We start from the raw sequence: 26642 nt of genomic DNA, 5'->3' as shown, positions 1-26642 counted from the left end.
AGAAGTTCAGGCTTTGGTGGTGAGCATGCCTTTTTATGGGATTGATCCCTTCTGAAAGAAGGTAGATGAGGCCTTGCAGACCACCAAAGCCTACAAATACTGTGCGTTCTCTCATCGCGCTGCAAGGCTGCCAGTCCCTTTGGACAGGGAATATCCTGTTTCTCCAGGACAACTAAGGACTATTGGCCTTCATATCATTAACCTTCATACAGGTACCTATCTTACTCTGTTACGGACGCCTACAAGACATCACAATCTTACCAGGGACACCGGTGCTGCTGCGGTTACACTCATACCAGGAACTAGCCATCCAAACAAACCTGAGCCGTCTTGAGTCCGGCCCACCCATTTTCACACGCCAGTGGGAGTGGTAATCCATCACCAGACGGATGGGTGTTCTCACTTATCCAGCTGGGTCACACACTGGAACGACCAGCCACCATTCCTCCCTTGCAAAAGTTAGACAAGCATGTCCATCTACTACTACAGGAAGTTCAGTCGCCTGTCGAAGGGAGCCATCAAAAGAGTCCTATCGCATCAGCGAGGACATGGAGTGCACTCCAGGTACTTCATAGTAAAAAAGAAAAGAGGAGGTTGGAGGCTCATCCTAGACCTTCGGATCCTTAACAAATTCCTCAAAGCTCAAACCTTTAGGATGGTTACTCTGCAGCAAGTTTTATCCCAACTGCAAAAAGGGGATTTTCTGGCATCACTTGATCTCGAGGATGCCTGTTTCTCCATCCCCATTTGTCGGAAACAAATGCTCTTCACAGTGGCAGGACGCCATTACTAGTTCATGGTACTGACCTTCGGCCTCCGGAAGCCCGAGAGGTCTTCACCAAATGCCTGGCCCCAGTTGTGGCACACCTTTGTTGTTCAGGTGAACACGTCTGCCCATACCTCGATGGCTGGGTGGTACTGCTAACATTGTTTCCCTCGCTGCACATCATACCGCAACACTATCCAATACCTACCATCTCTAGGATTATCTGTGAACTTTCCAAAATTCTGTCTGACCACGTCTCAACTAGCTCTTTATTTGGGCACTAAGCGGGACATGCCTTCTTGTGTGGCAACTTCCTCTGAAGAGAGGGTATGATCCCTTCTTGCCAAGGTCAGACTGCTCTGCCAACAGCCTCTGTCCGTCTTCTTAAGTCTCATTTAGGGATTGTCCTCGTGTGTTCCTCCCCATCAGCATTGCAGGCTCTGCATGTGGCCTCTCCAGGAGCTCCTCAATGTACGCTGGCGACAAGCCTCTGGTTCATGGGAGGACAAGATCCCGCTCACGTGAAAATTCAGGGAGACACTTTGCTGGTGGGCAGCTTGGCCTCACCTTGTTCAAGGCATTCCTTCTTGTCTGCCTCCATGCCAAATCACTGTCGCGACAGACGTCTCCCTGGACGTTTGTGGTGCGCATTCAAAGAATCTGCATGCCAGGGTTCTCTGGACGGGCAAGGAGAAGTCTCTCCATATCAACGTTCTGGAGCTGTGCAGTCCTTTGCGCCCTCATGTCCTTCCTCCCTCAGTTCAGTGGTTGTGTTGGTTGTATCTTCACAACGCCACCACAATGTTTTATATATGCAAGCAAGGGGGAACCAGATCTATTACCCTGGTATGGAAGCGCACAGACACTGTGACGGTGGGCATTAGAGCAGCAGATGTTTCTCCAGCATGGGGTCTGGCATGGATTCACATGCTCATGAATATTCCCCGTCGTCAGGCTGGGAATCCTCGGTAAAGAAAAAACCAGTATCAGTTTCGTTTCTGATCTGTCTTTCGTAGTAGTAACCAATCACTGATCTCTGCGCCATACTGACCACAGCCAATGACTGCCCTCTACCTAAGCCCCGCCTCTGGCAGCCATCTTCAGATTTTTACCGCATGTTCAAGTGTTGGGATCCTCCTGCTATTGCTCTCGAGCGTTAGTGCTATTTTTTCATGTTTTTTTTCTCAAAAACTTCGATTTTTTTTGGTCAAAAGAGCCTCAAGCTCCACCGTTTCTTCATCCGATCAACGGGGACCCGTTTCGGATTCGTCTACGCCCCTCAAGGGTGAAGATTTCGTCGAGCCACGCTTTTGGAGGACTCCAGAAGTTTCTCAGGCCCATCTCGGACATGGCCTAGGAGAAGGGAAGCTCGACGCCCGGAAAGCTGTTCAGGGTCTGCCCTGGATGCCAGCTTCAGAATGTCTTTGAGGACGAACACTCCTTTTGTCTGTACTGCCTACATGAGGACAAGACGCACGTAGAGAAGGACTGTGCGTTTTGCGGCTATATGTCGGAGCGGACCATGAAGGACCGCCATCAACGTCTCGCCAACTTGCTGGAAGGGAAGAGCCCGTCATGCGAGAAGAAGAAGAAGAAATCAGAGCGGCCTTCTAAGACCTTTGAGGACGCCCCGGCGACGGGGGTCCAACACAAGGCCAAGCACCGCGAGTCCGCTGGCACCGGGAGCGCCGAACGGTCGGGCTCTACGGGCGCCAGGCAGGGCGCACACTCCCCGGCACCATCAACCACGAGCCAATGCTCTGGTTCGGGTAAGAGGAAGGCCGAGCACCCGGCGAAGCTCCTGGAGAGGCCCCGGTCGAGCTCGAAGGCCCCATCGGAGGGAGAGCGAGGCAGTGACCCTCCCCCCAAGGAGAAGGCGGTGAGCGCACCTAAGGTGGTGAAAGCCTTAATCCATCCGGCCAAGGCCTCTATCGAGACAGTCGCGGCGGCCCTGGCTCAGCCTGTGGAGGCTACACCAGTGGTGGCGACCTCGGGGCTCAGAGTCTCCCTGCCACCGCGGAGGGAGTCCTCTTTTATGCCCATCGACAGGACCCCGTGAAACCTCTGACGGAGAAGAAAAAGGGGGGGCCGGGGGTCGCCGTGGATTCGGCCTCAACCTCTGAGGAAGAGCTGATCGAAGTCTTAAGCCACGGCGTTGGCATGAAGGAGACCAGCCCGTCGGGAGGGACCCCGACGTGGGAGACGACGATAACGTCGAGGGTGCCGACGGGGCCCCTGACCGCCCGTCGGAATCCCCTCAACCTGTGCCGCAGGACAACTCGGCGGCCATTTTGTTGGCTATACAGTCCTTATGCTCGGAGATAAGGACAAGACTGCCGTTACCACCAGCGGAGGAACCGCTCCCGACAGGGGACCCGGAGCCAGGCCCTCCTGGGAGCCCTCCCCCTAAGAGAAGAAGGATTCATCCTCCACCTCCTTTTCAGCCATCGCGCCCTGTTCAGCTCTCCTCCCTGTCCACGACTCGTGGGATGATGCGGGGACTGACACGGCCGCGACGGGTACGGACGACGAGGTTTACGACGAGGATCTGCCGTCGTCACCTCCCACCCGGGCTTCCCCGCCCGACGAGATTGGATCGTTTCACTCCATGATCGCAAGGGCATCCGAGCTTTTCCAGCTCTGCCCGGAAGAGAAGAAGAAGGAAGGTTTCCTTTATCAACGGCGCGAGGCCAAGAGGAAGACGGTCCTCTCCGTACCTCTACTGGATGATATTTGGGATGAGGGCCTCGCCCTCCTCAAGGACCCATCCACAACGCCGGCTAGAAGGGATCGGTACGAGAAGAAGTACCGGGTCCAGGACGCGGCGCCCTTGTGCCTTCGGGCACAGCCGACCACGGACTCGGTCGTCTCTGCAGCGGCCAGGAAGAAAGCAGGGGGCGCGGCCTCTACGTCGACCTCCCCGCCGGATGGCGAGGGAAAGAAATTAGATACGATGGGACGCAGGGTCATCTCGTCTGCAGCGGCGACGATTAAGGCGGCCAACGCCTTGGCTATCGTAGCCCGCTACGACAGGGAGTTGTGGTACAAACTGGCCCCCCTGCTGGACTTCCTACCGGACGACAAGAGGGCGGATGCCCTAGAGATCTTGCAGGAAGGAGAGGTGGTGTCGGACCACGCCATTACGATTGCGACAGACATCGCTGACACTGGATTTTGCCAGTTGGGCAACGGCGTGTGCCTTAGGCGGCGTGGATGGCTCAAGGCTACTGACTTCCGCCAGGGCGTGCAGACCAGGGTCTTGGACATGCCGTTCGACGGAAACAACCTGTTTGGGAAAACAGTGGACGATTCCCTTCAAGCCATCAAGGCAGACACGGAGACGGCCCGGGCTCTTGGGGTTCTCCAGCATCGGTGGCCGCCCTTTCGGAGCGGCGGAGGCAAACAGGGTGCCTCCAAAGGTTCTGGCGGCGGATTTTCCACCTACCGTCAAGCGGCCCGTTCGTCGTCGCAGGAAGCTTACAGGGGACGAGGCAAGTCAGGCGGACCCCGCCGTCGTCGCCAAGGAGGTCAAGGCGGCAAAGCCTCGTCGAAGCAGGACTGAACCGGCCGTGGGGTCGGGCCCCCACCGAAGCACCCCGGTGGGAGGCCGGCTGGCGAGCTTCGTCAGCGTGTGGGAGTCCATCTCCACCGACCATTGGGTGCTGGTCGCCCTAGCCCAGGGTCACGCGCTCGAGTTTCTAAAGAGGTGCCCGCGCGTACCCCCTGTGGCCAGGAAAGAACATCACGTCCCTCAACTTCTCTTGGAGGTAAAGGCGATGCTCAGGAAGGGCGCCATCGAGCTCGTCCCAAAGAGGCTTCGGGGCTCCGGAGTTTACTCAAGATACTTCCTCGTGAAGAAGAAGACGGGAGGATGGCGTCCCATCCTGGACCTACGACGACTGAACAAATTCATCAAGGCACAGAAGTTCCGGATGGTCACCCTCCAACACGTCCTGGGTCAGCTGGAGGAGGGCGATTTCCTGTCGTTGTTGGATTTGGAGGATGCCTACTTCCATATTCCCATCCAAAAGGGACACCGAAAGTTTCTCAGGTTCGTGGTCCAAGGGCGTCACTATCAGTTCAGAGCCCTTCCCTTCGGACTGAGGTCGGCACCCAGGGTGTTCACCAAGTGCCTCCCACCGGTGGCGGCGCAGCTGCGCCGAGAGGGGATCCACGTCTACCCCTACCTGGACGACTGGCTCATCCGAGCGAAGACGAAGGAGCTCGCCGTGGAGCACACGGCAAGGACCGTCCAACTTCTCACGGACCTGGGATTCTCCATAAACTACGCCAAGTCCCACCTGCTGCCCGCGCAAGACGCACTGTTTCTGGGAGCGAAGCTCGACACAGTGTCGCTCCTGGCCTATCCGTCAGAGGAAAGGACGAGGGCCATTCTGGGCAAGGTGCAGCGGATGCTGGTTGCGGACGCGGCCAGAGTGAGGTCCATGAAGTCCCTCCTCGGAATGATGTCTTCTTGCATTTACCTCATCCCCCTGTGCAGGCTCCGGATGCGCCCGTTGCAGGAGTTCCTGGACGCGCGCTGGATCCAGACTACGGGCAGCTTCGAGGAGAGGATCACAATCGACGAGAGTTTCCGACGAGCGATCCGGTGGTGGGGCACCCGCGTGCATCTGACGGCGGGCATGGACTTCCAGACCCCCGGCCACCAGGAGACAGTGACCACGGATGCCTCCCTGGAAGGGTGGGGAGCGCACACCGAAAATCTGCATGCGAGAGGCCTTTGGCTCCTGATGGAGAAGTCCCTCCATATCAACGTCCTGGAGCTCCGTGCAGTGTTTTGGGCCCTCAGGTCCTTCCTTCCGTCCCTCAAGGGCAAGGTGGTGAGGATCTTCACCGACGACACCACCACCATGTTCTACATCAGGAAACAGGGCGGAACCAGGTCCCCAGCCCTGTCCAGGGAGGCGCAGGATCTGTGGCATTGGGCCGTCGCCCAAGGGATGTTTCTGGTGCCGTTTCATCTGGCAGGGATAAAAAACACCATCGCTGACTCACTCAGCAGGGAGCTGCGCTCGTGCCACGAGTGGGAACTACGACAGGATCTAGTGGACCGTCTCTTCCGACGGTGGGGCACACCCCAGATCGATCTGTTCGTGACGGCGACGAACTCCAAGTGCCGGAGGTTCGCCAGCAGGTTTCCCCAGCCGAGGAGCATGGGCGATGCTTTCTCGTTCCCCTGGGAGGGCCTGTTTCTATACGCGTTCCCTCCATTGCCATTGCTGATCCGGCTCATCAACCAGCTCAAGAGGTCACGGTGCAGGATGATCCTCGTCGCACCTGCGTGGCCGAGGCAGATATGGTTCCCGGACCTTCTGGACTTGTCAGCGTCCCCGTCAATCAAGCTGCCAGGGGACGCGGATCTTCTCTCCAGGGAAGGATGCGCCATCCTCCATCACGACCCGAAGTCGCTGAACTTGCAGGCCTGGCTCCTGCAGCATTAGAGTTTGGAGGATACGACATACCGGCCGACTGCAGAGAGGTTCTTGCAAAGGCCAGGGCGTCCTCAACTCTTAAATGCTACGGACACAAATGGAAGAGGTTCTCTGTCTGGTGCCACGCACTGAAGATTAACCCTCTATGGATTACGGCTCCCCAAGTACTGCCGTACCTACTGACGCTGGCCAAAGCTGGACTGGCTCATGCGTCCATCAAGATTCACCTTGCTGCGATCTCCCGATACATGAGAACCACGGGGCGGACGTCCTTGTGGTCTCATCGTCTGGTGAAAGAGTTCATGAAGGGACTGTTCAGATCGTTCCCGCCGGTGAAGGCTCCGGCCCCGGCGTGGGAGCTCAACGTGGTGCTGACCAAGCTCATGGGACCTCCGTTCGAGCCTCTGCACTCGGCTCCGTTGAAGTTCTTGTCGTGGAAAACAGCGTTTCTTGTGGCCATCACCTCTGCACGACGGGTGGGAGAGATCCAGGCCCTTTCCTGCAAGGCCCTGTACTTGACTTTTCACAACAGGAGGGTAGTGCTCAGGACGCACCCCTTCTTCATGCCCAAGGTGCTGTCGGACTTCCACCTCAGCGAACCCTTGGTGTTGCCTGTATTCTTCCCGTCGCCTTCGTCGCCGGCTGAGAGGACTTTGCACTCTCTGGATGTGGCTAGAGCTCTGAAGTTCTACGTGGACCGCACGAAGGGTTTTCGGAAGACGTCACAACTCTTTGTGAACTTTGGACCTGTCAATCAGGGGAAGGCTCTCTCGAAGGCTTCCATTTCCAGATGGCTCTCCGGCTGTATCATGTACTGTCATCGGTTGGCAAACCGACCGCTGCCTGGCCGTCCGAGAGCCCATTCCACCAGAGCGATCGCAGCTACCACGGCGTTCCTATCTGGTGTGCCCCTACAGGGCTGCTACGTGGAGGTCGACGCACACCTTCACGAAATTCTACTGCGTCGATCGGGATTCCAGGGAGGAGTCCAGGGTCGGCCAAGCAGTGCTGCGCAACCTGTTCGCCTGAGGTGAGCCTGGTGAGGAGGTAAGATGCTTAATGTTGAGCCTTTGCCACCTCCCGTGGTTGTGCATGTGTGTACTGCTATGTATTCTTTATTCATGAGCATGTGAATCCATGCCAGACCCCATGCTGGAGAAGGAACAAGTTACTTACCTGTAACTGTTGTTCTCCAGCATGGGTCTGGCATGGATTCACATGCGAACCCTCCCGCCTACCCCTCTGCGGCTCTTCACTTGGTCATACTGCCACTTCACGTGCTTCCAAATCTGAAGATGGCTGCCAGAGGCGGTACTTAGGTAGACGGCAGTCATTGGCTGTGGTCAGTATGACGCAGAGACCAGTGATTGGTTATTACTACGAAAGACAGATCAGAAACGAAACTGATACTGGTTTTTTCTTTACCGAGGATTCCCAGCCTGACGACGGGGAATATTCATGAGCATGTGAATCCATGCCAGACCCATGCTGGAGAACAACAGTTACAGGTAAGTAACTTGTTCCGAATCCATGCCAGACCCATGCTGGAGAACAACAGTTACAGGTAAGTAACTTGTTCCTTCTCATTCCTTTCAACCTACCAAGTGCTCGGAACACAATGGTGGATTTCTTCAGCAGGGAACTCTGCTCCTGTCCTGAATGAGAGCTTCAGGAGGCTCAACTCTGCCAGATTTTCCATTGCTGGGGCAACCCGTATATCGACCTGTATGCCACCAAGAGATTTCAGTATTTGCTAGCAGGTTCCGTCATCTGGAGAGCCTGGGAGATGCCTTCAAATGCCCAAGAGAACAGAAATTCCTCCATTTATTCCCCGTGATCCTCCTGGTGGCTTGGGTGTTGAATGTCTAGAGACAACATCAGTGCACATTGATATTAGTGACCCCTGGCTGGCAGAGGCAGTTCTGCTAATCCAACCTCATCACCCTGTCCTTCCCCCTGATGAACCTACCTTCTCTGTGCAATATGCTTTCCAGGAACGACTGGGCAGTCCTCCACATAACCTGCCCTCCCTGAATCCGACTGCCTGCCTCCTGTGCTCCTAGAATTCAGCGATACTCTGCTGCCTTGGTACGGCAAAGACATTCTAGCTCAAGCACATTCTTCTTCCACGATTGCCTTTTACAAGAGTAAATGGACACGCGTTTTCCACTGGTGTGTAGCATGGGTCCTAGACCCGCTTACCATTCAGCCAAAGGACATCTTACCATATCTGCTGTTGCTAGCCTGGCTCACTCCTCCATCACGATGAAACTCTTGGCTATTTCCCGATATATTGTGTCTCTTCTGCACTTTCCTTGAGGTCTAACCGCTTGGTCAACAAATTCGTCAGGGGCCTGTTTCATTCCTTCACGCCAGTCAGGCGACCTGCTTTGCCCTGGGAGCTGAATGACATCCTTGGAAGACTCAGTTTGAACCTATGCATAGAGTTCCACTCAAGTTCCTATCCTGGAAGAGTGCTCTATTTGTTGCAATCACTCGGCTAGGCGTGTAGGCGAGATTCAGGCTTTGTCCTGCTAAGACCCCCTTCCTATTTTCTTCAAGTCCGAGGTTGTGTTTCGCACTAACCCGTAATTTGTGGCCAAAGTTCCTTCAGCCTTCCATCTCAAGGAGCCAGTGATTCTGCCTGTCTACTTTCGCTCACCTGTTGAACGCTTGTTGCATTCTCTGGAGGTGGTGTGTGCCTTAAAGTATAATGTCTCCCGCACCAAGTCATTCAGGAAAACCGCTAAGCTTTTTGTGGCTTTTTGCCCTTCTGGGATGGGAAGCGCACTTTTCAAATCCTCAATTGCCAGGTAGATTTCCTCCTGCATCTCCTTCTGTCATCAACAGACTGGCAGGTCTCTCCATGGCAGGCCCAGGGCTCGTTCAACGAGGGCCATCGTCTCCATGACAGCTTTCCTCTCCCTCCGGGGTTACCCTGTTGGACATCTGCCGGGTCGCAACCTGGTGATCTGTGCACACCTTTTCAAGGTTTTACTGCATGAGGGATTCCACAGCAAAGTTCAGGGTCGGCCAGGCAGTTCTGCGTAACCTATTTGCGTAAGGTCACTGTCTCCTGTGTTAAGCGTTTCTACAAGGAGCTTGCCTCTCCCCATTATGGTTATGTGGTACAGCTTTGTAATCTCTTCATACAGCATGTCAATCTATGAAAGATCCAATGCTGGAGAAGGAATAAGTAACCTGTATTTCCTGTTTGCCAGCATTGGTACCTTTCATAGATTCAAATGCGACCCTCCCACCTACCCCACTTGGCTCTATCTTGGCACATACTGCCGCTTTTCCTGCACTATGCCAAATCTGAGGATGGCCTCCAGGGGTGGAGATAGGGGAGCCCTTTCCATTGGCTGTGGGGAATATGGCCCGATAATGACTACTAGAGCACTAAAGTGACACATTTTCAGTTTAAAAATTAAATTGCTCTATTACTGAGGTTCCCCTGCCTGACTAGGAATATTCATACAGCTTGTGAATCTATGAAGGATAGCAATGCTGGAGAACAGGTGTTACAGGTAAGTAACTTTTTTTCCTTTCGGAAAAGAGAACAATTGTTAGCTAGAAGATATTAACTGGCATGAGGAGATTGTCATAGATCGAAAAATATGTTTTGAAAGATGCCAAAAGAAGGTCAAAATGATTAAAAAATACGTGAACATGAACCCTAAAGGTAAGATTATACTGTGGCGATAAACTGAATACATGACGCATTAATGAAGTGGAAATAGATTTAGTTGTAGTCTGGATGGTTATTGGTATAAAGGCCTATTGGTACTAGGAATTCCTCTATAAAGGAAAGAATGCAAATGCGTAGGACAAAGGCTAAAATATGGTGCATCCAGGTTTTCCTGTCTCCTAGGAATAAAGGTTTCCCCTTGGTTCAGTCTTTCGTCCTTTTCACAGTTCTAGGTATAGTCTCTTGCTCATTTACTGACAGGCTGATTGTTTTGAAATCCCAGATATATAGTGCAAGCTCAATCCCAGTAATCTAGTGTCCAGCCCACTTCCAGTGAAACAGTGTCCAAGTCTCTTCCCCTAGGGCTTCGGCATGCAGTGCCCAACTGATTCTGTTGTTTAGGAATATAGCACCCTGCTTGCGTCTACAGCCAGCCAGATATTATTGCACGCTGGTTGGACTTCCCTAATTGGTCTCCTTTGCGTCTCTGCTTTCTTGAGCAGCTCGGTTGTCTCGGGCCGGTCTGATTTTTCATGACTTTTAGCTTTTTCAGCACTATTGAGGACAACAGCAGTTCTAGGCTGGAATGATCGCAGTTCTAGCCTGTAATCTGCTTTCTGTGTTGTATTGTTTCCCTTCATGTGGTTCTCTCTTGTTCTCTTTCTCCTGTCTCTCTAGCTCTGTCTGCCAGCTACTCATTTTTGACCATGTTTCCCATATATGAGCCTTTTAAAGTGCTCATTTTGTTTGCATCTCAGTAATGATGCTTCAAATTGGTTATTCTCATCCACCATCCCTTGGGCTCTCCCTGCATCAGTCTGGTAATCCACCAGTTTACAGTGCAGGACTTCTCCACCCCCATCTGATGCCAAAAGATAAGCAAGCTCACATGGAAAGTGTTGGGTTATGTTCTAGGTGTGTCTTCTGGGAAAAACACAGTCCTAAGGAACTGGGCTTCTGCCAGAAATACTGCCATTGGAGCCTGGGTGCTACAGGGTTGAAAAGTAGAATTTTTGTAAATCTTTCAGATGAGCCAAAACTTCAGTTTCCACAAATGACAGAAGGGTGTTTTTAATGGCACAGTAAAAAGGTGCAGAACTGTACCAAGGGAGATTGGGGGAGGAGGGGGGAGATGGGGCAGACTTAGATGAACATTGTGGTGAATCGAGGCTTTTCCTTGACTTGCACAGATAGCATGTTGATGAATCCCTGTGGCGGTGAAGGGAGAGGAGCTGGTCAAGCTGTCAATGTGCAGTGAGATGCGCTGCCAGCTTGGAGAGAGGAACATCACTTATCAGCTGCAAGAAAAAGGCTTCAGCCTCCCTCACCACTTTATAACAATACAGCAGAAATAGCACAGTGGTAGAATGGTTACCTCCCAATGTAGAAGACCTAGGTTCAATTCCCCATTAAGGACCATGGGTAAACTGGCTTTAAATTAATGAAATGCCACTACACCACAAAGGCATGGGGAAATAAAATATCATTCAAGAAGCAAGAGGAACACAGAGAGCCATACCTACCATCTACCCAGGAGGAGCAAACCAGATAAAGTGGAGCAGAGCTCTTATATAGGAGAGTTAATTGGAACTCCTAAATGATCCAATTGTTATTCGGTCTGACCAATAGGGAATGACTTATCCTGGGAGGATATGATTTAAACACTACTTCCACCAATGGTGAAGCTGTGCGGTTCAGGCAATCGGGAGTTGGCTAGTGGGAGAAAGGAATGAATAAAAGGAGAGACAGTTCAGTTGCAAGTTGTTTCAGCTGGGGAGCCGAGAGGAATCCTGATGCAGGGGAAGGAAGGCTGCCTTGTTCCTGGCAGCTACCCTGCTATGCTGAATAGTGAAACCTGAACCCAGACGGAGAGAAGAGGCCTGCATCCCTCTAATCCAGCAGCTCAGAGAAGCTGGAAGAAAAGCACGCTGTTGTAGCCTGTGGGAAGGGGTTAGGCAACCTAAAGTTCCCCAGCGAAGAAGGGACTGGGCAGCCTGACTACTCCTGGAGGGCAAGAGGCGAGAAGGGGCGAGACCACTGCGACGGAGTCACGTAAGAGACTCATCGTCTTTATTAACTTAAGAGAGTAAAGATACCCCAAGAAAAGGGGATGAGAGCCAAGAGAGTGAAGATACCCCAAGATGGGGGAGCTAGAATCAAGACACCGGAAGAGGGGGAGCGATTGTGAAGACACCCTCAAACAGGGATGAAATATAGAAATACCCTGAGTAGAGTGAGAGTGTGTGAAGCCCTGGAGGGGAACAGAAACACTCTGGAGTGGGGTATACGAGGAAAAAAGGCACCTTCAAGTGTCAGGAGAGGAAGAGATACTAAAATACTTCGAGTAAGATTTTATTTGGCACTACCTTTGGAACATTTAGCCATTACAGTGGTATTTGAAGAACGTTGTATCCAGGGGAGACAGCCTGAAACCGAAACAGCAGTCAAGCATCTTTTAGTTGTTCAACCCTTTAGATATGTGTGTTTCTCTAAATGTGGTAGGCAAGTATAGGAGTTGGACTTGGGACTTTTCTTTGATTCATACTGGAAAAATATCTTTTCCTTGAATATTTGAGTTTTATAACAGAGAATTTAGCAATTAGAGTTAATTTTCATTATTTTAGTTTATTTCTTTGAAGCTGGCCAAGAGGTCAATCTAAATGTAAAAGAATATAATAAAACTTCATGAACATAATGTTCCAGAGTCCTAGCTCTGGTTCGCCGCAACATGTACAGGGTTCTGTGGCGAACCTGAAGGAGGACTCAGACTAGTGTGCCCTGTTGGCTGGATGTTTTATTTAACTAAAACAGAAACCCAACTACGGTGAGGGAAGTCCTTACCTAACCAACTAAAAACAAGGGTGCATGGAAAAGTCAACAGAAATAGTCCTTAGTCCAAATCTTCAGTTAACTGGCTGGCCCTACCACTTATGAAAACTAAAAAAAGGGAGGCCAAGGTAATAGCCTCTGTCTTCGGCTTCTGCCTGGCCCAATCACATGGATCCCTTTTCCATAGGTTTAAAAGGTTTGTCAGTGTTTGATAACACAGTTCAGAGCCTCTATGCAGGTTCTGTTTCTCAAATGTTAATCTCTTTCATATGGTTGCCTCTTCCTCATGAAAAAATAAGAAGTTTTTTTCATACATCCCAGCCTTGAATGATAACATTCATTGGGTTCTCTGGGCTCTCTGAATCCCTCTGACCTTCTGATAGCCTTGTTGTAACTTAATTTAAACAGGGTGTCAGCCCACTGTGGTTTATCGGGCTCCCATAGCCTTGCCTGCTTTCCCAGCCTTGATTTTCACTGTTTGTACCTCTCAATGGCGTTCTCTCCTTGGGAGCGTTCACTTCCTTTCTACTGCTTGTATTGGCAGCTAATGCACGTCTTATGCAGTGCTCGGGGATATGGGCTCTCCTCTGTAGTCTGGTCTTGGTGTCTGTTACCAGGCTGCAGGCCCACCACGGCTTGCTTGTGGTCGTGCCACCAGATGAGACGCTTGCTTTCTGTCACTATCCCGACCGTGGCTTCTCGGTCATTCAGAACCCCAGCCGTTCAGCTAGCAATTTGTACGCTCTCCAAGCTCTACCGCTGGCTCCGCGGTGTAGCGGGGCTCCGTCCGTCCAGGATGTCTTCTCGTCAGAGGCTTGCCTCTATGTAGGAGTCTTTCCCCTTCCTGTGTAGGAGTTTCTCTTCCGCTATTCAAAGTTTCTCAAGGTTTTATATACGCCATCACAAATAGAAGGTGTGTATCATTCTTTGACTGTGGTGTTCAGGTACAATCCAGGAATGCCTGAAGCCAAAGATTGAAGAAATGTTACTATTTGGTGAATACAAAAACAAGGTTAAGTGTTTCTGATTCCCATGTATGCAGATAACGTGTTCTGGGCAGGGAGTTCCTTACCAGAATGTGAGTCCTTATTCCCCAAGAGGGAAGTCCCTCCCAGCGATGTCCTACTTGCCCAGACCCCTAGGGTGGGTCTTACTGAGCGGGCTCACCTCCCTAGCCTCAAAGGGGGTGCTCTCTCCTGGGGAGAAGGGACAAAATGCCCAGATTTGTCAGTTCCTTTTTCAGTTGATTCAGGGTGATGGGTGTTTGGATGTTGGGGGTAGGATTCTCTGAATTCTACCCCTGTCCTCGGATAGTTGGCTACTGGCACTGGCACAAGGCATTAGGTAGGACAGCGGTCCTCTTCCCCAGAGTTGTCCTTAGCACTTGCACAAGGCACTGACTTCACCATAGTACCCATTTGTTTTCATATGTGGGATATTTGTATTGTATGATGCACCCAGATACTGCTTCAGGGATTTGTTCTCAGAAGCAAGTCAGACAGTGGAAGATGAAATGGAAAACAGTAGAACATTGGTGCTACTAGATTTGGCAACCTAGGGTGGCCATGGATGTAGATCTAGAAATCATATTTAAAGAAATGTGGTTTTCACTTTCTTTTCAAACCTAGTTTTAAGAATCAGCTGTGTAGCTTGAGTCTTTCTTTTAGAAAAGTAAATAAATAATTTAAGGCCACAACATGCTGTCTCGCCTATGACTGAGATCAGAGGACCAGACACTCGTTAAAGTGATTAATTTGGGAAGCCTTACTGTATGTGAGTAAAATAATAAATGGGATAGGTGTCATAGAAATGTCAGTATTCCTCCAGTGGTGGTGATTAACTGAAAGTTCAAGGGCAAAATAAAAGTTCAAAATTGGCTAAACTTCAGCTTTGAGGTATCTTGTTCCATCCCGGAAAGGTACTGCAACATAGTAAAATACCATACAAAGAGTTATTTAACAAAGTATCTATGATGAAATAAAATCCTTTTAGGAAGTCTCAGATTCCCAGTGCCAGAGACTTGTGTGTTACGCTCACCTGGTCTCTGCGGAGGCATTGGGGCACGGTTGCAGCCCTTCCTGAACTTGAATCACCCTCTTCAGGCCTCCCCCTCAGTAGAAAAGCTGTGAGCGGTGCTACTGCTCCTGCATGGAGATAAGAGTGTGTGAGTGCGCCAATCTGTGATTGTTGTACCTCTCGAACCCTTCACCCCAAAGTACGGTTTCTGTGAGCATACGCTGGCCCATAAAGCTCACCTGTGAATTATGGAAGATAAGCTCTCCGTCCTGCTACTTCTGGCATGGGCGCGTCAAATGGGATCTAGTTCCTTCACTGATCCCTGATGAGGATTAGTCCAGTCCAGCTGCGGCTTTGCTTCTCCTTATGATTGGTAAGTCTTTCTTGAGCTCTTGTGATGCTGTTCATTCTGTTTAATGTCTTTATATGTTGCTCCTTTTTATGGCAGCAATAATGTCTCTTCTGTTTTCTTCCCTTAGATGGAAATACGGCCTCAATGCAGCTGTGAGACGCGAGACGCAGCCGGATGGAAGATGGATGCTACCGCAATATTCGACAGCAGGTAAGTGATGGTTTAAGGAAAAGCGTGAAGTATGGCGAAGCGCAACCTTAAACTGACTGTTTTTTTCTATTTCTAACCTTGTCTTCTGTTTTTCCTTGCAGGCGCTGCTGTCGACGATGGAGCGTGTCGTGCTGCTGTGCCAAGATGAAGATTTCGGCGTTCCGGAAAGTGTAAAGATGAATACTTGGTTCGCCGAAGTGATGTGCAGGTAAGAACAGCTTCCCCCAGTTGGTAAGTATGCTGGCAGGAAGCAGGATGTTCAGGAAGCAGGATCTTCAAAGGTAAGTCTGACCTCGGCGACGGTGAGCGTTACGCTGCTTGCAAGTGCAGAATATCGTGAGGCGTCTGTCTTGAGGATCGGGGCAGCTTATATATCTGAAATCGTGGGCACGCCCATTAGGGCCGGTTTACCAGCCACACCCTGCCACTCCTAGAGAGTGAGCACGTGCTAAGGCAGTCCTTTAGCAGCCACACCAAAGAATACACTTGGGGCTGCTTAACGGATGGAATGTTCAAGGTTATTGCATCTTGCTTGGAATGGAATGTTCAAGGTAATGCATCTGAAGTGCTATGTACATAATAAAAGCTTTTTGATGTTAAATGGATGTTCTTGTTTACTTTTGTTCATGGCCAAAGGCGCCAGGACAGTGTCCACCCCGGTCTCCTGTGCATGCGACCCCTGCATGCCTCTGCCCCTGACTTCATGACCATGACAGCGTCTGGCCTAGGGTTCCTGGACAGTCTCCACTGGACTGGGGTCATGGGGACAGCTCTCCTTTTTACCACCACCTCCTTTGAGACTTGGTCTTTTGAGGCTGTGGTCTGTCCTTAATCGGGTTCCGCACCATTGGTCTAAGAAGGTTGACCAAAGCAGGTGGTTAAAGACCTGTGCCATAAAAGGGAGAGGTTAGGTAACCCTAAAGTCTGGGGTGTGGACCAGGGTAAGAGGGACACCAACTACTGTAGCCCCCTTGGTGACTTTGTTGTTTTTTAAGCACACCATCGTCCCCATTTATCTGGCCGCTCCCTGTTATCTCATTCACGGGGGTCCAGCCCCATACTGCCCCCCCCTTATCCACCCAAGTTCCTTTACCAATTACCCATATACTGCACCACCTCCTTTCATTTTACCCATCCCGTATCCCCACTCTTACCTCTAGCCCTTCCCCTAACTTACCACCCAACCCCTCCCCAGATAACACACATCCCCCTTAAACATATACCCCCACCATGCTTCCCACCTTCCAATCTGAACTCCACCATGAACTACCCACCCCAGCACCCTCTTGCCATCTAGGTTTGGCTCCTTGCTCGTCACCAAGTCATTGGACAGGTTGACCTGTTTAAAGGGTCTACCAGTCCAAATGGGCGACCACTTGTTGAGTATCAGTTGTAGCGTCCAACTGTTTGAGTCGATCAGTAGGCTCCATACCCTTTCCACTCTTCATTGGTGCACTCCAGTGAGTCCCTCAAACTTCCTGTCTCATCCAGAGCGCTCTCCTTTTGCAACTACCTCTAGACTTTGTACTCAGTCTTGTTTCATCACCTTCATTCCTTGGAGTACTGTTACCCATCTGGGTACTTATGTTAATATCTTCACCTTCTTCTCTATGATCCCAGTCCCCCCCTTCATTTCTTTTATTACTACCCTCCTTTCGACACCACTTTCACTCTCCAGATTGTCACTCCTGTGAACACCTTAATCAGGCTTTTTGAGCACTGCTTTCTTCTGCGCTACTGTTATCCTCAGTCTTTACCTCTCTGGGTGCCTGCTTTCTCTTTGGAGCACCATCCTTTCTAGAACTGCTTGTGTCACCCTCTGTCTGCTTTTGTCCAGCTCTCTAGAGACTCTGTACAGTTTTCCTTGGTCACCAGCTCCCAGTGTCCTGTGTTGCTCAACCTCCTGGAAATCCCCCACATTCTCCTGCTCTCTCCAGCCGTCTCCAAATAACCTTGTCTCGACGTTCTGGTCTCCAGCTTCTACTCCAAACTACCACATGTATTACAAAGGGTCGTTGTGTTTTTATAGTGATCCCCCTCGCCCCCCTGGATTGGAATTTGAGTGTTTGCACCTATGTTCTGTAAAAGAAGTAGGGTTGGGGTTTGGTTTTAGCTTCAGGGTGTACCTGGCCTTACATTTGGGGCTAGACCAAACCTCCTTCAGGCCTGCCATCCATCTTAGTTTCCATTCTGTTTTCCTGCTACTCTCTGGTGATGCATGTGCAGGACCCAGTACTTTTGTTTTACCAGCTTGTAAACGGTTTGCTGTAAAACTTCAGGTAAGCTTGTAATTTCCTCTGAATGTGAACAAAATGCTCTCTTGCAGAGTATTATTAACATAGTATCCAGTGCTATGCCAAGAGAAAACGGATTTGTAATTTTTTTTTCACCCATAGTTAAATCTGCATTTGGAAAGCCTAACATTTGCAAAATCACATCTAACTCAGGTATGCAGTGCTCTGGGAGCAACTCTTAGGGTTCGAAATGGCTTCCTCTGTACCGTGGGATGTTTCCAGCAGTATCCATATAAGCTTGAACAGTTTTGTGTAAGATAAATGTCATGAGATGCACAGGGCACCCTAGGTAGGTTTTGGAGTGGTTACACTGATATAAGGGAACAGGCAAGCACATACAGCAGGGGAGGTAACCAAGAAGAAAGGCCAGACAAAGTAAATCAGAAAAATGGAACCGAAAGGAAAGGCAGACCTCGATATTGAAAAGGGATAGGAATCGTGTACTTGACAAACAATGAGGAATTCCACTAGGGGGTGTACACAGGTTGGACTTGAGACAAACCACATAAATAGGGGAACCTCAATGCCTCTGCAAGTTACTCTTACAGGCATCGCACCCTGCAAGCCCATGGAAGGTAACGGCCAGAGTGGCTTCTGTATCGCACAAACAAGGAGTGTATTTACACGAGACAAACCTGTCTGTCCATCCATCCCTCCCGTGGGACATACAATGGATGCCTTTTGTGGGAACAGAACACAACACAGCATAACATGAAATGCACTGTAGATTACAGCTAAAACAAAAGAGACAAAGGAAGGGGCCCTCTTGGTGGTGGTGTCTGCAGACCCACAGAAGCGTTGTAAACCATCACCAGAGAAGGCCCTTAATCATTATTTATCAAGGACATTTTTGGTGATGGTTTACAACACCCCGTGGCTTTGCAGACAGCGCCACCCAGAGGGAGACATGCAGGAATATGACAAAAAGTGACAGTAGGAAATAGTGTCGTTTTCGTTCTTTGAACTTTGGATCTAGCTAGAGAGTGTTTTGGTACCCCTCAGTTGGGGAAAGAATGCTTGCAGATTTTCTTTCCCCATCTGGCCCCTGCCCTGGAATGGGGTTCCAAGGAGGAGAAGCAGGGGAATCCTAGCCATCCAACCCTCAGGCCCATCATTTGCTGGCTTTGAGGGGTGGTCCGGCCTCCGTGGTCAACCCATGTGGAACCCCTTGGAACAGTCTGAGGCCTTCATCATAATGACGATCAGCAATAACTTAAAATTAATAATTACAAGAATAGGTTACAGCCTGCCTACTTTAGTCCATGCTTCTGGTATGTGATCCCCAGAACTGGGCATCATCAACTCTCATGGCTACACCTAGAATACATGGCTGCCGATAATGTTATTCTGGTGCGAAATGCCGGCTACACTGTCTCACTTTTTGCTAATAACAGTACACAGCTGCCAGTTACCATGCAGTTCCCCTCCGAACCACTCCAGTGGCACCCCAGGCACTTTCACACGTACGCAAATACGGCCTCCGATGCTGTGCTTCGTTCCCTTGCCAACACGAAGCCTGCGCTGCGTTGCAGTCACAGGAGAGGAGACACGCCATTGTGCTCTCCGTATTCAGGTAAGCCCCAGTCTACGGACAGCTTGTTTCCTTGAGTCAGTGTCAGCTCAGCACACTTACTCCTGTCTCGGTTTATGCTCCCCTTCCCCTCTAGCTCTATCCTGATCCTGCAAACCACATCTACTTCAATTTCACGGATTGCCACCAAGTCCTAGACAACCTTGGACTCACAGCTCCTCAACATTTACAGTACAACGCTGCACTGTCAACCTGAGTGATTATCTTCTGTCACGGGCACATCGCACTATCCAGGTAGGCCACCAGAAAGCAGCACACTAATATAGAATTCACATAGCCTGTGCCTATTGGGCAGTACGAGCCCCCCGCCAAACGTACACTTATATTTGTCTTTTAACCAGATATGTTTGTGGACCTAAGCCCCAATTAAAGCCCTACCTGCCGCATCTTGCCATTCCAACAGTAAAAGAAATTACATGAGGCAAAACTCTACGAGCCAGACCATAACTGGAAGCTTTTCCGGGCGGTTTTTTAATGGTGCACCTCATAACCTCTGTACTCCCTATTTCGGCTTCTGACCTGTTTACCCACCCAGTTAACACGCACAGTGGTGACTACATTCCTTCTTACAGTGCCTGCCTCTCCACGAAGCAACCACGAGTAGCTGCCGTAGACCTATACACTTTTGCTGCCGTAGACCTGTGCTTCTGTTTGTGTTTTTACTCAAACGTGTCCCATCTGCATGCCCACCCCCTTGACATCTCACCAGCACATGAGATTGCCTTTTATCGAACTCCATGGAGCCAGTCATAGCTTTTTAACCTTGAGGTGTGGTGCATGCAAGAAAAGTCACCATATTTATTTTTATTTGTTTAGCTGATTTAACCAACCTTTTAAATTCATGGTCACAAAAAGGTTCATTCTTTACAACATTAATTAGTCTTACCTGTACTATACAGTAAAAAGTTATTTACATATAATGTATATTGACCATGAAAGGGTATATGTTACGGTTCAGAAACAGCTCAGACCTTTGTACATTGCACAGAATGAGTACATCATCAATAGAGATATTCTAATCTACTTTCAACTGTCTTGGTAAAATTACATCCACAAATTGTACCAGTGCTATTTTTACTGCTATTCTTGCGCTAGAGAATAGAGTACGCCATATTTCATCATTCGTCAAATGACTGTTAATATTAAACATATTTTTAAGATGCCTTTCACATTTTTCTTGCAATACTGGACATTCTACCACCAAATGTAACAATGTTTCTATCTGAGCTTGAGTCTTACAGAATCGACAACAATTTTGATTTCTCGGTATAATGCCCCTTCTTGCTAAAATTTCATTAGTTGGACACAGGTTTAGTCTTATTCTTAAAAATTGCATACTAACAAAATTTGAAGGACATTTTATTAGATAATCTGCCATATTCCGGAATATTTTGTGTCCAAATAGGAAAATGTTAAAATCGACATATTCTTTACATTGTTCCAGTGAGCATATCCAATCGTACTGGAATAATTTTGTTTTTGCCTTTCCTGGATTCATTACTAGCATATCAATCGAAACATTTGCATCAATTAAAGCATCTAAGATCCAAGAACTCCATGACCTGGGGAATTTTTCTGTTGATGTTGTTACATACTTTGCTAATGTGCTCAAAATAGTCCTTGTGCTGGCCCACATAAGACACTTCCTATACAAACAGCACATTTTCCAAAGAACTTGACTAAGTCACCATATTTTTGATAGTCCATAAATGGTAGACTTCTCCTCTCCCTTACCAGATCCTTTTTCTTCTTCTTTTCCATTTCTTCCTCAGGGGTAATTTTCATTCCACGTATATTCTTGGTCCTGAGGAATGCGGCAACTAAACCCATCCGCCGAAACGTAGATAACTCCGACGTCACCATCTGGATACGCATGAGTGGCGTGCCGTTCAGGATTAATAGATTAATATCGGTGCAACACGTAGACCCCGAGTTCATCTAAGAAGACATTGAGACCTATAAAACAGCAACATTCTATAATGTTTTTGTCCATAATTAACATTTTCCTGGACTATGATTTGTCTAACTAATAGGACAATCTTCCAATTGCATATGAATGATTGATAGACATATTGAGATAGCTGCAGTGTACAGATTAGGCCCTGGTCATAACTTATTGTATGTTCCAGGTAGTACCTTGTATAATCTGCCTTTGATTGTGTCAAAACGCTGTTCTGTTTTGGATACTAGCTGCACTTGCTTTGATACTCTAAATTTCCTTCCTTTTTTTTTTTTACTCTCTTTCTAATCCTTTGATGTTGATTTTAGGACTATCTGATTTACTTTTTCCTGTATATATGATGGATATTTATAAATAGCTTTTTCGAAAAAATAAAAAATGTGAAACTAAGATAATTGTTAAATATCTAGCACAGTGTGTTGAAGCCTCTGTAGATCAGGGAGCCAATATGAGAACATATCAGTATGTGTTATTAATGAACACAGGTTGCAGGCTCTCTACTTTAAATAGAGCCCCCATAATGACACCTCACTAGGAGTTAGTTATCCACACCTCGTGTAGGATAATCCTCTCTCAATAGCCATTCTATGAGACGGCATACAGTGACTTTCATCACTGTTAAAGTATGCAGTTTTGGGGCGGGGCTTTGAGCCGTTGCGGAAAGCATGGCTCCGTAGAAGCTCCTGTGGTGCTCCAGACATCGAGCAGTAAAGCACCGGTTCTGCGGTCCGGTTTTGCTCAGAACGGACACTATGGCAGGCCCAAGCATAGGGGCATGATTCGTTTGCAAAATTAGGTGACAAAATCTTCCCGATTGTGCCGAACCCAATTCAGAGACTTCCCGTATGGCGCAGCAACTGCACTGAAAATGGCGCCCAGTCTCCCAAAGCTGGAATCCTGTTACCGCGTCGGAGGAGGTGCCCTCCGAGTATGAGAATCGCCATGGCATTGCCTGACTTGCTGGGGGGCAGCCACGACGGCTATGCACACCCTGGCCTGCAGTGAGGGGGGGGAACCAGACACCTGCCTCCTCTCTCCAAGCCTGTCCGGTGTCCCCTGCCATCATCCAGACTGGAGTAGGGGCTGATACCCACTGCCGCATGAGCCTGACGCTCCCCTGATCAACAGTGTGACATGATTTCAGCTGCGACGGTGGATGAACAATGGTGGTGCGGCTTGAGGGGCTGGGCGCTGCTCGTAGTGGCCAGGATGGTTGCGCTCTGTCTCCCCTGCAGAGCATCATCGAGCGCCAGCCTCAACGCTTCGGAGCTGCTGAGCATCCTTCCCCTTCCTCCGTCCCGTAGGTGCGACTGCTGCCCTTCAGTGGGGGAACTGTCCGGGAGTGCCGCTCGTCTCGGGGTGGCCTGCGTGGGATTCTCTGGCCGGTCCGGCTCCCGGCACTGCTTGCCCTGGGTTGGCCTCCTCACACGCCAACAACAAAGTTCCGCTCCGCGGTAGGACGAGCGCCTGCCTCTCCATTGACTCTGCGGGCTCCATCCCTCATATTGCCGGCCTCCAAGACACTGGTCCAGGGACAGAGTGACTCTAGCAACGTGGAGGGAAGCCAGGCCAGGGAGCCCCCAAAGTGCCCTGCAATGATGCCAAACCGTCGGAGCAATAAAGGTGAGCCTAAAGCTCTCTGGGAAGATTGAGGCCCCAGTGGGAGTCTTTTGAAGCATTGGCTGCCCCGCACTAGCTCACGCCTGGGGGACGGGCTGGAGGAAGAAGTGAGTGGACCCTGGGGGAGTAGTCGCACCTGAACTCTCACCGCTTGTCTGAGTGCCGGGCATCCCACGGAACTACCCTTCGCGTGGGCCCCCATGACATCCGTGGACTCAAACTACCTTGTGGAGTGGTCCTGTGGGCATCCTCCCTGAGAAGCCGCTGAGCCCGCAATTGCCTTCACACAGTACAGCGTCTCCTAACTTGACCTGGTTGGCCTGGCTGAGAGCTAACAAGGTGGTAGGCCCCTCTCCACCGCCACAAAGTGTGCATTTTTCCCTTCGTGGAAACGGACTTAGAGGCCTCCCATCCGGCGTGATACTATTCGCTCACCTGTAATATCCCCTAGCTCTATGTTGGGGGTTGCAAGAACGGAGGGGTGAAGGAAGTCCAAGCAGATTCACCCCGGTCCTACGCATCCTTACCCACCAAGCCACAATGGCGAAAAAAGCAGCAAAGCCTCCAAGCAGTCGGACATTGCGGTACTCATTTGCGGATCTACCTCAGAGAGGGCGAAGAAGTGTTGCATGGTGAGTGAGCCTCCCTTGGGAACCAGCCTGACCCAAATGACCACCAGTGCAGAACAATCCGCTACAAAGGCAGACCTGAAAGACCTGCTTGAGGCCCTGACCAAGGAGATCCAAAAGGGCACGGAGGAAGTCACAAGAAAGATCAACCTGCTGGACAAAAGGGTGGCAGAGGTAGAATCCCACACGGTGGAGTTGGAGAATGAGTGGTGTGATCAAAAATCCGATTGGGAGCAGGGCCAGGACAGAATAGCTGCACTGGAGGCAAGGTGCGACCTGCTGGAGACGAAACAGGAGGATGCGGAAAACAGGGCGGGGCACAATAAAATTCGCCTCTGGGGCATCCCAACTACTGTCCTGGATACGGACCTGGAGAGGTATGTGTCAGATCTATTCAGAATTATCGTAATCCTCCCAGATGCCCCGCTCGAACTAGACCGCGTTCACAGAACCCTCACAAAGCAATCAACATCTTCCCCGCCAGACGTCCTGGCAAGGGTCGACTTCTACAAAAGGAAGGAGATCATGAGAGAAGCTAGGTCTAAGCAACAAATCAACTTCAGAGGCTCTACTATAATGGTCTTCCAGGATCTTGTGAACATTCTGCAGAAACGGAAGACTCTCAAGGTATTAACGGAATGGCTGCGAGAAAAGCGGATCCTGTACCACTGGGGATTCCCAACGTCGGTAAAGTTTATCTGGGAGGGGGCCCTACAGCAGATCCACTCACTGAAAGAAGCAGAAACATTTGTAGGCCTCAGTGAGGGCAGCAGTGCTTCTGGCGTCGAGGATGCCCCTCAGCGCCCCCTCAGGAAAAAGGATTGATCGTCATGGACTAGGAGCAGCAGGAGACGCATAATCCGTGGTCCCCGCTGGAAAGCACCTAAGTCGGACTGAGGGCGGGGGTCTCTGGCAGCTTCTCCGGGGTGGGGTAGTACGCTATGGGAGATGTTGGTGCCACACTTACTCATCGGGCCAAGTCGATACTTATAATAACTCAGCTGTAGTGCAAGTCCTACGATGGAGACAATGCAGGAGGCGAGAGAGGGCTGGAGATCTGAAATATGGAGGCCGACCTAAATGGGAAAAAGCTCATGGCTGGCGGTCTCGCCACCCAGAAACGCAGAGTTGCCATTGTCCTTCTGGGTCATGAGTTGGGCCCAGTTAGCCACAATTGCTCGTTGCTGGAGCACCACCAGTTGCCCTGTTATGTTGGATGCATTCTATCCTACTGTTTTGCAAGATGTTGGGGAAAGGAACTGGGGGAGGGTAGGGGAGGACCTGGGGTGGGTTGCAATTGGCCCACCTCTTTTCCCGCACTTAGTTCACAGTTGTAACACATTGACATGGATTCCATTTTCAGAAACGCACCGTCAGAGTAATCACAATGCAGTAGTATGCATGTTCCCTAGAATGGCAACACCGAATGCTGAACCTATTGTTGAACCAAATGGGAGCGGATGACGAGAGGGAAATAAGTCCTCACTTGGAATATCCATGGTCTCGACAGCCCGGCCAAGCGCAGGTCCGTAGAGCATAAACTCGGGCTACTGGAGGGAGATGTGGTCTGTCTCCAGGAGACTCATCTACTAAGCGCCGATGAGCGGCGTGTGAAATTTAGGAGGCATAAAAAGATGTTCTTTGCCACGTCAGGGATGAAAAAGCGAGGTGTTGCAATTCTATTAAGCGAGAGGGTTCCTCTAACAAATATCACAGTTAAGAGTCCCCGGTGGAAGATTTCTCCTGGTGAAAGGACACCTCATTGAGCGCCCTCTGACCATAGGCACTATCTATTACCCAAATACTGCTCAGGACAGGTTCGTTTCTGACCTGATCCCAACGGTCCTGGCCTTCACATAGGGTATACTTATTATGGGGGGGGCGACTTCAACCTGGCTCCGGACCCCCTGTTGGACAAAACTCTTCCCCCGACCAGAATAGATTACATACAGGCCCTCGCCCTGTCCAGACTACTTAGGGAAACGGAAATAGTGAATACATGGAGGCTGTATAATAGTGGGACAAGGGATCATATGCATTATTCTCACGAACACAAGGACTTCTCGCGTATAGACTTGCTGTTGGTATCAGGGTCCATTTACCCTAGCCTGGATAAAATTGATATACATACCAGAACAATTTCAGACCATGCCCCAGTGACCTCAAACCTTAGCATAAAAGGGTCCACTCGTCCCCTCCCACCCGCCCCCCGGAGATTCTGGAAACTGTATGACACCATCCTCCTGGATGAGACCACAAAAAGGGAAACTGGGGAAACACTAACTATTTTGCTGAGAATGCAACACCTGACACAGCCTTGGGGACTATCTGGGACGCCATGAAGGCGTGATTAGGGGTGCTCTCATCAGTGCAGGGGCGTAGCAGAAGCGGATCTCGACAATAGCTGCGGCCAAACTAGAAAGCGAGGTACTATTGCTGGAGAAGGAGATGCAGTCTCGTAGGTCACGGAAAACAGCGAGCATGGAAGAAAGCTAAAACCACACTCGAAATGCACTGGGCGGATCGCACCGCTAAATCATTAGCCTACACTAAACAATTCCACTACAGTAAAGGCAACAAAGCGAACAGGGTACTGGCATATAAACTGAAAAGAGTACATAACAGGAATAACATCCTGAGGCTTATTGGAGCCGACGGAAGAATGCTCTACAGCGAGAAAGACAAAATGGAAGCATTGGTCAAGCACCATAGAGCAGTAATGTCAGGCCCCCCTGATCAGCGTGAGGGCCTGTCCGACTACTTATCCTCCCACAGACCCCGAACAGCAGCCTCCCTGTCAGCCCTGGAAAACCCAATCTCATCGGAGGAAGTCATAGAAGCCATCAAATCTCTAAAAAAAAAAACACTGCACCAGGCCCTGACGGGCTGACAGCAAAATCAAAATTTTATAAAATGTACGCCCACATCCTCGCCCCACATTTAACAGCTCCGTTCAATTCCTTCTTTTCCACGGGCACAGTCACCAAGTCAATGGCGGAGTCGTTAACGATTCTAGCCCAAAAACCTGGGAAAGACTCAAACCAGGCTTCCTCCTACAGGCCAATTACTCTCATGAATAACGATGGGAAATTATATTAAAAAATGCTAGAGTCAAGGTTGAAACCGTACCTCCCCAAACAGAGCCAACCCCGAAATCCCCACAACCTGTTGGAGAGGCTGTGCATCTAACGGTTCCGTTTTCTACCTGATGTGGTTGTGGCCAAAAACTGA

This window comes from Ambystoma mexicanum, chromosome 5q, assembly GCF_040938575.1.
Source record: "Ambystoma mexicanum isolate Mex_15411 chromosome 5q, UKY_AmexF1_1, whole genome shotgun sequence".
NCBI classification, from domain to species: Eukaryota; Metazoa; Chordata; class Amphibia; order Caudata; family Ambystomatidae; genus Ambystoma; species Ambystoma mexicanum.
The sequence above is the reverse complement of the archived record's forward strand: the minus strand, read 5'-3'. Positions refer to the sequence as shown.